Below are 11,902 nucleotides of genomic sequence, written 5' to 3' on the forward strand. Positions count from 1 at the left end.
GTTTAGTAAAAAAGACCCGGTAGAGGCTAGACAGGCCAGATAGGTAGAGCCCAGATAGGTAGAGAGTCCAGTGGGAACATAGGGCCTAATTTTGAGAAAAATCTTAGAATTGTGGGAACATAGGGCTGTGGGAACATAGGGCTGTGAGAACATAAGGCTGTGGGAACATAGGAATGACCCCACTCAATGATGCTAGCATAAGCTAAAGGTTAGAAATGGTTACAAAATACCAAACACCAGGCTTTGACAGAATTTCTCATGAGAAAGTAGTTGCTATTGTTTCATTGATTCATGACCGGGAACAATAACTGCATATTTATCATTGTATCCAGGACAACAACAGTCTTTTAACCTTAAAGGACAATTCCAGGCGAATTCAACTCGGGCTGTATTTTCCTAACATTTTAGGTCTAAAAGAAGGAATCTGAAGATTTTCAGTTTAATCGCTCCTGTTTTGCGGTAGTTGCGTCTGTCCCCGCATCGCCACGGCAGCAATGAATGGGAGTGGATGTAAGTTCCGCTGCGTAGGCTGTTTACATCCCTCAAAGCCGCAATATTTTTTCCACAGACAGCGTCAGATGGCGACTCAAACATGCACTGAGAAGTTTATCTACTTCAAGCAAGCCGACATGTTTGTAAAACTAGATCTAATCTTTTTCAGATCTATCAAACTATGCGTGCACAACTCTCCACAATTTCTCTTTGATAAATCAAACTGGATCCAAGAATGGTGCGCAGTTGCGCACGTGAACACACCTCCGCCCCCGGAATGCCTAGACACAACCATATATGGTCAGCACGTGCATAATAATTAGCCATGTGCGCTCTGTGGAGCGGCAACAAAGTGACAACAAAGTGACAACGAAGACAACGGGCGGAGGGCGGGGGAAAGAAAGCGAGATACACGGCATCGGGCAATAAATCAGTCAGAAAAATGATCTTGCATTTTAATAAGCTACAATAAAAACAAAAACCTCCCAAATCTCAGCTGCCTGTGTGTTTTTAAACTTGGAGGGTTTGTTTTTTCTTCTCTAATAGGCCTATGTATTTGTGTATGAGAAACAGTGTCTCAGATGAAAAAAAAACAAAAAAAACAGAAGGACACGTCTGACTATAAGGTAATCTATCAATGTCGGAAAAGCGGAATGTTGGAAAAATAATGTTAATGCCGCTATTCCGACAATTAGAAGTCAATGTCGAAATAGCGGCATGTCGGAATAGCAGCATGTAACCTTTTTTTTACAACTCGACTACTGAGGACACGGGTTTATAGGACAGAGGAAGTCCAGTTAGGTGTTTGCTGTGGCTCAGCTATTGCTTATTGGATTTGTGATGTAATTCATTGTTGTTTTCTATGGAGTTTTTCCTCGATGAGGGTCTAAGGGCAGAGGATGTTGTTATGATGCCATGTAAAGCCCTTTGAGACAAACTGTTTGTAAATACGGGCTATACAAATAAAATTGACTTGCCTGCCTTGCCTTCTTAGACGATAATATACCAATTCTTTGGCTCTAATTGCAATTTGACAGGGTTATTATCAGAGGATTATTTCTGTTTGACTACACCCTGTTCTTCCTCTTTTATCAATGTTGACTTGTACATCAAAGATTTGGCTGCTGGTTTGGTGTCTCATTCTGTGTGGGGAGTTTCAATTCAGCTGGTGTGGTAGGCATGTAGAGGGCGTGTCAGGATCATTAGGTTGGTGGTGCCCAAGCTGTTGGACTGTCCTTGTTCTGACCCTTAGCATTCAGTGCTGAAATCTGAACATCAATCCTTAAGGGCCTTGGTTTTTAGAGTTCACCAGTGTTGAGTCCTGTTAGAGTGTGAATCATGTAAGGCATATGGAGTTGGTCTTTTCTGAATGATATTTTAGGAGGATGTGCATAACCCTCTAACTGCAGAACTAGTTGTTGTTTTTTTGTATTATTTTATGTGTTCAAAAGGGAGATGATTGGGGTATGTTGTAAAGGTGGATATAGTGGGCAGCTCCTACCCTGATTGTTTGAGGGCAATGGCCTGCCTCAGGGAACTGTGGTGGAGCCTTGTTTTAACGCATATGCTCATAGAAATAGACTAGACTAGACTTTTGAAATATGATCTATTCTCTTCTTGTACCCTAAAACATGGTTCTCATTCAGGACAGGGTTTTAGATAGCATTATGATATGTTATGGGTGCCAGTATGAGAATAAACTCCTACCAATAAGGTTTTTTTTATTATAAAATTACCTTTTTTTTTATTATTATTATTATTATTTTTACTTCACTCATTCAAACAGGATTATGGTTGTCAGATTACATAGACATGCAGTCACAAGCAGAAAGACTGAAAGCTTCAGGTTGTTGGGTGAAGACAAGTGTATTTGTAAATTCATTTTTAGTGCTTTTTCTGCATTTCTTCAATTCCGCAGCTGTTGAACAATGTACATTCAGGTTATTGAACACAACATAACTCTCCCTTAAGTGGTTTCGCTCAGTCCATGCTTTCTACATGAACCTGGCCTGACTGGAGCCAGGCTGCAGTATCTTAAGTGTAACAATGTGTTTAATACATTTTCTGAACCAAGGATAGAAAGAGACATAGATCACAGGGTTCAGAGAAGAGTTGAAATATATTAAAGTATACTCAATGACTGCAGATGGTCTAAATGAGCTGTTCACAGCTGAAAGAGCAAGGCAATGATATGGACAGTAGCAAAGAATAAACACAACTACTACAACACCCAGAGTCCTTGCTGCTTTGATTTCAGATTTCTTACTTTTTATAGTCTCTAAATGCTGATGTGTGACAGCTGCAATGTGAGAGCGCATGGCACGGGCCTGTGACACAGCCACCACAAATACTCTCAGATACAGAATTGTGATGACTGAAATGGGGCCTACAACGTTCACAACAAAGTCAGGAACTTCTTCAGCATAAGTATTTATGTTTGAGCACTCACCATGACAGGTTTTATACCTGTCTGGTTGTTTTAATAAATCCCTCAGTATCCAACTACTGTGAACAGCAGAAAATATCCAACACAGAAAAACACAGAGTTGAACTTTTCTCAAAGTAACTTTGGTGAAGTAAAACATGGGGTCACAAATTGCCATGTATCTGTCAATTGATATGAGAACCATGTTTCCTACTGAAACACCGACAATGAAGTAACCCAAAAAGTAAGTCACAGCACACATAACATCACCCAGGATCCAGCAGCCTTCCAAGGTGAGGATTCCAATTGGCAACTGCACTGAACCAACAAGGAAGTCTGCAACAGCCAGAGAGAGGAGGAGGAGGTTGGTGGCGGTCTGGAGCTCCCTGAAAAGAGAGAATATCAACAATAACACACCATTATACTGTATATAACAGTTCTTAGAATAAGTGTTATCAGGGGTCATAATTTTACACAAATGATCTGTACTGCAGTAATATACATAAATACATCACAACATCACAGTTCTAACAGCTTTCTCGATTAAGCAGTTTACTAATCTAACTGGAACCTGTAAATCAGAATGTTTTCATCATTAATTCAAATGTTACATTATGTTGCATAGCATGAACTAAGAACCAGGCATTTTGAATGCCATGTAGAGAAATATTATCTCTGCCTGAAGTGGGAGATAGAGACAATGAGTTGCCTGAAAAGAGAGAATATCAAAACTTCATCACAGCATTACAGTGGTAAGAACATTTTCAAATAAGCAGTTCACTAATCTAACCTGTACATTCAAAACAGTTTTCATCATTATTTCAAATGTTGCACATTATGTTGCACAGCATGAACTAAAAAACAGACATTTTGTAGGTAGAGAAATATTATCTCTGCCTGAAGTGGGAGACAGAGATGATGACCATCAGGTTCAGAACCACAGTGAGCACAGTGATGAGGGACAGCAGACTGTAAATGAGTGTAGCCTCAGTCGGCAAGAGGGTTATCTTCCTGCAGGAGTTGTTGAGCTGGGAAAAACAGAATTCAGTTTCCTCCAGGACCTCCATATTCAGAGAGAGGAGAAGCTGTTGGGTTCTGACAGCTTTCTAAGGCAAGCTCTGTCATACAGATAATTTATATCTTTGTTTCCCCTCCAATATTCAACTCTCATCCTCTCAGAAGGCTGAGTACGTCATACTGTATCAATCTCTCAAGCTTCTACCAACTATGTTAGCATGCTTCGCATAGGAATTCTGTTACTACTGTTTTAGTCCAAGGCTGAGTTTCTTTCCCAGTCCAACTCTCAAGGCAAAATTGGTTTGAGTTTTTCAAAATGGAGAACACATTGATCATCAAAATGGATCCAGATTGAGTCAGAACTAGCATTTATTTCCCTCCTAAATGCACATGTAACGTGATTAGTTATATCTTCCGTTTCATTAATATAACAAGGATTTATCGGACCACGACGTCTCTTCAAAGATTTATTGATAGCGGTGCAACTTGTTAGCCCATGGCTACACTGACAACAACAACATAGCGCAGGTTACCCAGCATGCACCAGAGGCCTGTACCACGAAGCGAGCTCAGCCTACCCGGGGTTACTGTCAGCCTATCCAGCTGAACCTATCCACAACACTGTCACTCCGGATCAGCAGTACCACGACACTGGTTATCAACTCGGTAACTCAACCCCGGCTTGTCTTGCTGTGAATCTGTGAACGCGCACATATGAAGGGCGGATTCAAGGCAGCAGACCAATCACAACCAGAGCACCGACGCGTCAGAGAGAAGCGAGGTGAGCGCACCGGAGCGCACACTCCTTTGAGGAAGAAAAAAAGAAAAAGAAGCCCACGGTCGTGGCCCAACCCGAATTATTAAATGTTTAATCAGTGCTGATTAAACTTAAATTAATGCTGCTCTGGATCCGATTATTTCTGATTCTTTTAAACAGTGGCCAAACAACAGAACCATTTTATGGTAACACTTTACAATAAGGTACACAAAATTAGAGTAGTTAATGAGTAACTAATGAAGAACTAATGAGGAACTAATGAGTAGTTAGTGAGGAATTGAGCTACACAAAATTACAGTAGTTACTGAGGAACTAAGGTACACAAAATTACAGTAGTTACTGAGGAACTACTGATTAATTAACTATTAGTTAATGGTCAGTTCTTCAGGAACCCCTGATCAAATTTCAGAGGAGTAGTTACTGAGGAACTAATGAGTAGTTAGTTAGGGAACTGAGATACACAAAATTAGAGTAGTTACTGAGGAACTAATGATTAACTAACTATTAGTTAATGGTCAGTTCTTCAGGAACCCCTGATCAAATTTCAGAGGAGTAGTTAATGAGGAACTAATGAGGAACTATTAATGATCAGTTCTTCATTAACTCATGATATAATTTCATAGAAAGTTAATCACAACTTGATGATTAGTGAACTAGTTACTTCATCAGTACAGAATCATTACTCAGTAACATGTCCAGTAGTTAACCTTTATGACCTAAAGTGACACATAATGAGTGGTTTTTCATTTCTTCATCTTCATCTTTACATTAGTAGTTCCTTAAAAAATCACAGACAGCAGGATTCTTTAGAAGATTTTATTCATTAATTTCAGACCACATACACATCAATATGACCATCCATGTTGCCTTCGAAATAAATATGATAGTTTGTCACATGTTTGGTAGTCTAAATGAATGTATCATGGGGCTGTGTAGTACTGTATACTGATCACACCGTGGTTCACAGTAAAGTTGTTTGAGGTGCACAAACTTTAGAGTAGTTATTTACTATGAAACAAATTTGGAATGAATGAGGAACTCACTATTAGTTAATGGTGAGTTCTTCAGTAACTCCTAATCAAATTACTGAGGAACTAACTATTACTTAATCATTAGTTACCCTTTTTGTGTACCTTAAGGTAAAGTGAGACATCAAAATGAGTAGGTAATGAGTACTGAATCATTACTTAGTCATTAGTTACCCTTTTTGTGTACGTTATAGTAAAGTGAGAAATCAAAATGACTAGGTAATGAGTACTGAATCATTACTGAATCATTAGTTACCCTTTTTGTGTACCTTATAGTAAAGTGAGACATCAAAATGACTAGGTAATGAGTACTGAATCATTACTGAATCATTAGTTACCCTTTTTGTGTACCTTATAGTAAAGTGAGACATCAAAATGACTAGGTAATGAGTACTGAATCATTACTGAATCATTAGTTACTCTTTTTGTGTACCTTATAGTAAAGTGAGACATCAAAATGAGTAGGTAATGAGTACTGAATCATTACTGAATCATTAGTTACCCTTTTTGTGTACCTTATAGTAAAGTGAGACATCAAAATGACTAGGTAATGAGTACTGAATCATTACTGAATCATTAGTTACTCTTTTTGTGTACCTTATAGTAAAGTGAGACATCAAAATGAGTAGGTAATGAGTACTGAATCATTACTGAATCATTAGTTACCCTTTTTGTGTACCTTATAGTAAAGTGAGACATCAAAATGACTAGGTAATGAGTACTGAATCATTACTGAATCATTAGTTACTCTTTTTGTGTACCTTATAGTAAAGTGAGACATCAATATGAGTAGGTAATAAGTACTGAATCATTACCTAGTCATTAGTTACTATTTTTGTGTAAGGTACACAAACATTACAGTAGTTACTGATGAACTAATGAAGAACCAAAATAATCATTTGCCTCTATGTGCACCAAAATAACTTTTGTCTTCACGGGCACCAAAATAAGATTTTACCTGCACAGGTACACCAAAATAACATTTTTTTTATGCCCACACACAAGAAAATATGATAGAATGTAAAAAAAAAATAATAATAAAAAGAGAAAGAAAAGAAAAGAAAAACCTTTGTAGCTTTCTTGTTTTAATAATAGCCTAATAAAAAATAACAAGTGTGTAGCGTCCCCAGCTAAATGATGGTCACAAATGATGAAACTGATGGTTCACATTCCTTCATTCCATGGACCGTATTCAGTTGCAGACACACCGTAAGAGCTATGAGAAGAAGAAAATAAAATACAGTTACCTTTCCTTTTACATAAATGAAATTATTTTTAACTGCTTTTATCACATAAACAATCATGTAAGTTGACTCCCTTTTTATCTATTTAATCAAAAGACAATATCCAAATGGAGTGCTGTATTACCATGAAATAAATATTTTTAACCGTTTGTTTTTAATCCAATAAACTGTTTTTAACCTTACCAGACCTCACATCAAACAGACAAAACAGTCCTGTTGCATTAATAAAACAATCAACGAGTTAGCTTAGCTTCATCTCACTTCAATGTATTGAAGTGAGATGGAGCTAAGCTAAGCTAACTAAGCCGAGCTGGCCAATGCTAATAGCTACCGCTAACCACAACATGTTCCATACATGAGACTATCAACGGCGACCAAACTCGAGCCGGACATAAATATAACATGAAAAGGTAACAAAAACAAACCTTGTGCCCCTTATTAGCCAGGTGCTAGGGCGTTTCATGTAAGTTAGGCACACTTTTAGCATTGAAGACACTCTGGCCTTGCAGACACACTGCCGGTAAAATCCGTAGCACCGGAAGTTTATGAGGTCTCGGCGAGACGCTTTCAAAATAAAAGCACTGAATATAACGTCGGCTTAATATATAAGAAATAAAGCCCTGACCTTGACTAATGTTCAGAAACTAAATAAATAAACATAAAAACAACAAATGAAGTAATGTTCTTATCATATTAAAGGTAATTTACAAAGTGTCATTTGTCTTTTATTTTGGAAACGAGATCATCATTTCCTGTGCACCTTTACTGTTAGGAGCAGTGAATTCACTTGGCACAAGAGAAGCAATTGACCATGCCACAAGAGAAGCAATGGACCATGCAGGGAAAAGCAAAAGAAGGAAATCCCATTTCGACGATATCTCGAGGATGAGGGTGTGACCGTACAGTGATATTTTAATGGTATTATTATTTTTTTTTTTTTGGAAGATGTGTAAGATGACTCCTCAAATTTTACTATGCTAACTTTCTCCAAAGTGACCTAGCATAGCATCGATGCTATGGTCGGTTAACAGAATGTAGCATTGATGCTACACTTGCACACGTTGTACAAAACATTAAATAACCTGTTAACTGCATCTGAATTGCGGGATTCTTTGCTTTACGAGGGTCCTTGAATGGTGCCTCTATGAAAGTATGCTCAAGTGTTGCATTGATGCTAGCTCGGTTTAGCTCTGTTCCCTTACCATGTGGTTACATGACGCATATCGTCCCTTGTTGTCATAGAGGCACCATTCAAAAAATCCAGTGATTCAGATGCTGTTCACAACTCGTCTCTATCATATACGGTTCATAAGTTATTAAATATTTTGACAAAAATGTGCAACCTCAGCATCAATGCTATGCTTGGTTTAGCTTCTCTTCCAGTGTCACGTGTTGTCGTAGAGGCACCATTCAAGGACCCTCGGAAAGCGGATAACCCCCCGATTCAGATGCTGTTCACAGCTCGTCTTTATCATAAACGGTTCATAAGTTATTTCATGTTTTGTAAAACATGTGCAAGCGTAGCATCAATGTAACATTCGGTTAACCAAACTACGGTCGGTTTTAGAGGGCTAAATTCACTTTGGACAAAGTTATCTTACAGTAAATTTGAGGAGCAATCTTACCGAATTTGTATATATTAAAAAAAAAGAGAGAGATACCATTAAAATGTACTTATACTGTACGGTCACATCCTCATCCTCGAGATATAGAACGTCTCTGATATAGTTTAGATGGGAGCTTCTGCTCTTCCTTGCTCTGTCCATTAGGCTACTTCTCTCATCGTCGTCAAATGAATTCACTGCTCCTCACAGTAAAGCTGCACAGGTGAGCCACCGGAATTGAAGATCTTGTTTCCAAAATAAAAGACAAATGACTTTTTTTTTAAGCAAGTAAGTTACAAAGGTTTTTGTTGTTGTTTTACATTCTATGTCATTTTGGTGCACATGGAGGCAAATTATTATTTTGGTTCCTCATTAGTTCATCAGTAACTACTGTAATGTTTGTGTACCTTACACAAAAATAGTAACTAATGATTCAGTAATGATTCAGTACTTATTACCTACTCATTTTGATGTCTCACTTTACTATAAGGTACACAAAAAGAGTAACTAATGATTCAGTAATGATTCAGTACTCATTACCTAGTCATTTTGATGTCTCACTTTACTATAAGGTACACAAAAAGGGTAACTAATGATTCAGTAATGATTCAGTACTCATTACCTACTCATTTTGATGTCTCACTTTATTATAAGGTACACAAAAAGGGTAACTAATGATTCAGTACTCATTACCTAGTCATTTTGATGTCTCACTTTACTATAAGGTACACAAAAAGGGTAACTAATGATTCAGTAATGATTCAGTACTCATTACCTACTCAATTTGATTTCTCACTTTACTATAACGTACACAAAAAGGGTAACTAATGACTAAGTAATGATTCAGTACTCATTACCTACTCATTTTGATGTCTCACTTTACCTTAAGGTACACAAAAAGGGTAACTAATGATTAAGTAATAGTTAGTTCCTCAGTAATTTGATTAGGAGTTACTGAATAACTCACCATTAACTAATATTGAGTTCCTCATTCATTCCAAATTTGTTTCATAGTAAATAACTACTCTAAATTTTGTGCACCTCAAACAACTTTACTGTGAACCACGGTGTGATCAGTATACAGTACTACACAGCCCCATGATACATTCATTTAGCCTACCAAACATGTGACAAACTATCATATTTATTTCGAAGGCAACATGGATGGTCATATTGATGTGTATGTGGTCTGAAATTAATGAATAAAATCTTCTCAAGAATCCTGCTGTCTGTGATTTTTTAAGGAACTACTAATGTAAAGATGAAGATGAAGAAATGAAAAACCACTCATTATGTGTCACTTTAGGTCATAAAGGTTAACTACTGGACATTTTATTGAGTAATGATTCTGTACTGATGAAGTAACTAGTTCACTAATCATCAAGTTGTGATTAACTTTCTATGAAATTATATCATGAGTTAATGAAGAACTGATCATTAATAGTTCCTCATTAACTACTCCTCTGAAATTTGATCAGGGGTTCCTGAAGAACTGACCATTAACTAATAGTTAGTTAATCATTAGTTCCTCAGTAACCACCATAATTTTGTGTATCTCATTTCCCTAACTAACTACTCATTAGTTCCTCAGTAACTACTCCTCTGAAATTTGATCAAGGGTTCCTGAAGAACTGACCATTAACTAATAGTTAATTAATCAGTAGTTCCTCAGTAACTACTGTAATTTTGTGTAGCTTAGTTCCTCACTAACTACTCATTAGTTCCTCATTAGTTACTCATTAACTACTCTAATTTTGTGTACCTTATTGTAAAGTGTTACCCATTTTATTATATTAGACTATATATTTTCCATCTTTGCTGAGTATAAGGTTTGTTCTAAATTAAATAAAAGCCTGTCCCATATACGTGTGTCTCTATAGACGGGTCTGGTCGGCACACACACACACGCACCCCCTCAAAAACAAACAAACAAAAAAAACTATTGGCAGAAGTCCGGGCTGTGAGAACCGGCAGCCTACCTCTCCCATGGATAATCAGCGTGATAATCCAATGGATTTGATCTGTCCGGAAAATCCGTTGTTGTGATAGACTCTTGTGTTTTCATAATGTATCATAAAGTGGATACAATCACCGCAACTCTGTCCGGAGCTTCGCTACTTTTATTTCCGTCTCCGTGGTAACAGTAAGCACCGGTACAAGGAGGATTTCAAAATAAGGGCACACTGAACATCATAAAACATTACAGCCGTAATGCTCTCCTCACTATCTGGGCTCCGTGTTACCTGTGAGAGGACACGTGTCATTATTCCCGTACAGATGATTGGCCGGTGGGTGGAGACTTTTACTGGATTCAGATCAATCCTGAAAGCTACCCTGCCCTGGAGCAGGTTTGCCGTTCAGAGTAAGTTACCATGGTAACTCACCTCGGTAAGAATGAATCCAGCTTCGTGGTACCGGGAAGCCTCTACTATGAATGTACAGCAAATTGTCCACAACGCAAGGGGAGGTCCCACAGTACTCCAGGAGTCAGCTGCAAGAGCTCCAGGCTCAGTTTGACGTGTTGGAGGGCATGGGCGTCTTCAGGAAGCCCGAGGATATCGACATCACGGTGGAATATGTCAATCCTTCATTCCTCATCAAGAAGCCTGGTGGTGGGTTTCGCCTTGTCACAGCATTTGCAGATGTTGGTCGGTACCGATCCCTGATGTTGACTCCACCTTACGCCTCATAGCCAAATGGAAGTACATCATTGCTAAAGACCTAACCAAGGCGTTTTACCAGATCCTTTGTCCAGAGACTCATGGAAATACTGTGGGGTCGTTACGCCCTTCAAGGGTGTTTGTGTGTACGTGCGGTGCGCTATGGGCATACCAGGGTCAGCTGGAGGAGTTGACATGCACTGGAGGAGTTGACATGCAGAGTCTTTGGAGACCTCCTTGAACAGGGACACGTGGCCAAGGTGGCAGATGACCTGTATTGCGGCGCGGACACTCTCAAGGACTTGTTAACTGTCTTGAGGCGGTTTCTTTCTGCTCGACAACGCTGTGACCTGAACTTGTCCGCGACCAAGACCACAGTTGCCCCTGTACAGACCTCCATCCTGGGCTGGGCCTGGCGCCAGGGGACAATCCGGGCCAGCCCTCACCGCATCTCTGCTCTGGCTGCGTACCCCCACCTAAGACTGTGATGGGCTTGCGTTAATTAATTGGCGCATACAAGGTGTTGGCTCGCATACTGAGGAACAGCGCCGTGGTGTTGGCCCCATTGGACGACGCGGTTGCTGGGCGTGAGTCGAAGGACGCGATCCTGTGGTCAGACGAGCTGCATAGTGTCTTCAAGTCTGCTCAGAAAGC

The sequence above is a fragment of the Trachurus trachurus genome (genome assembly GCF_905171665.1).
Source record: "Trachurus trachurus genome assembly, chromosome: 21".
In the NCBI taxonomy this organism is placed as follows: Eukaryota; Metazoa; Chordata; class Actinopteri; order Carangiformes; family Carangidae; genus Trachurus; species Trachurus trachurus.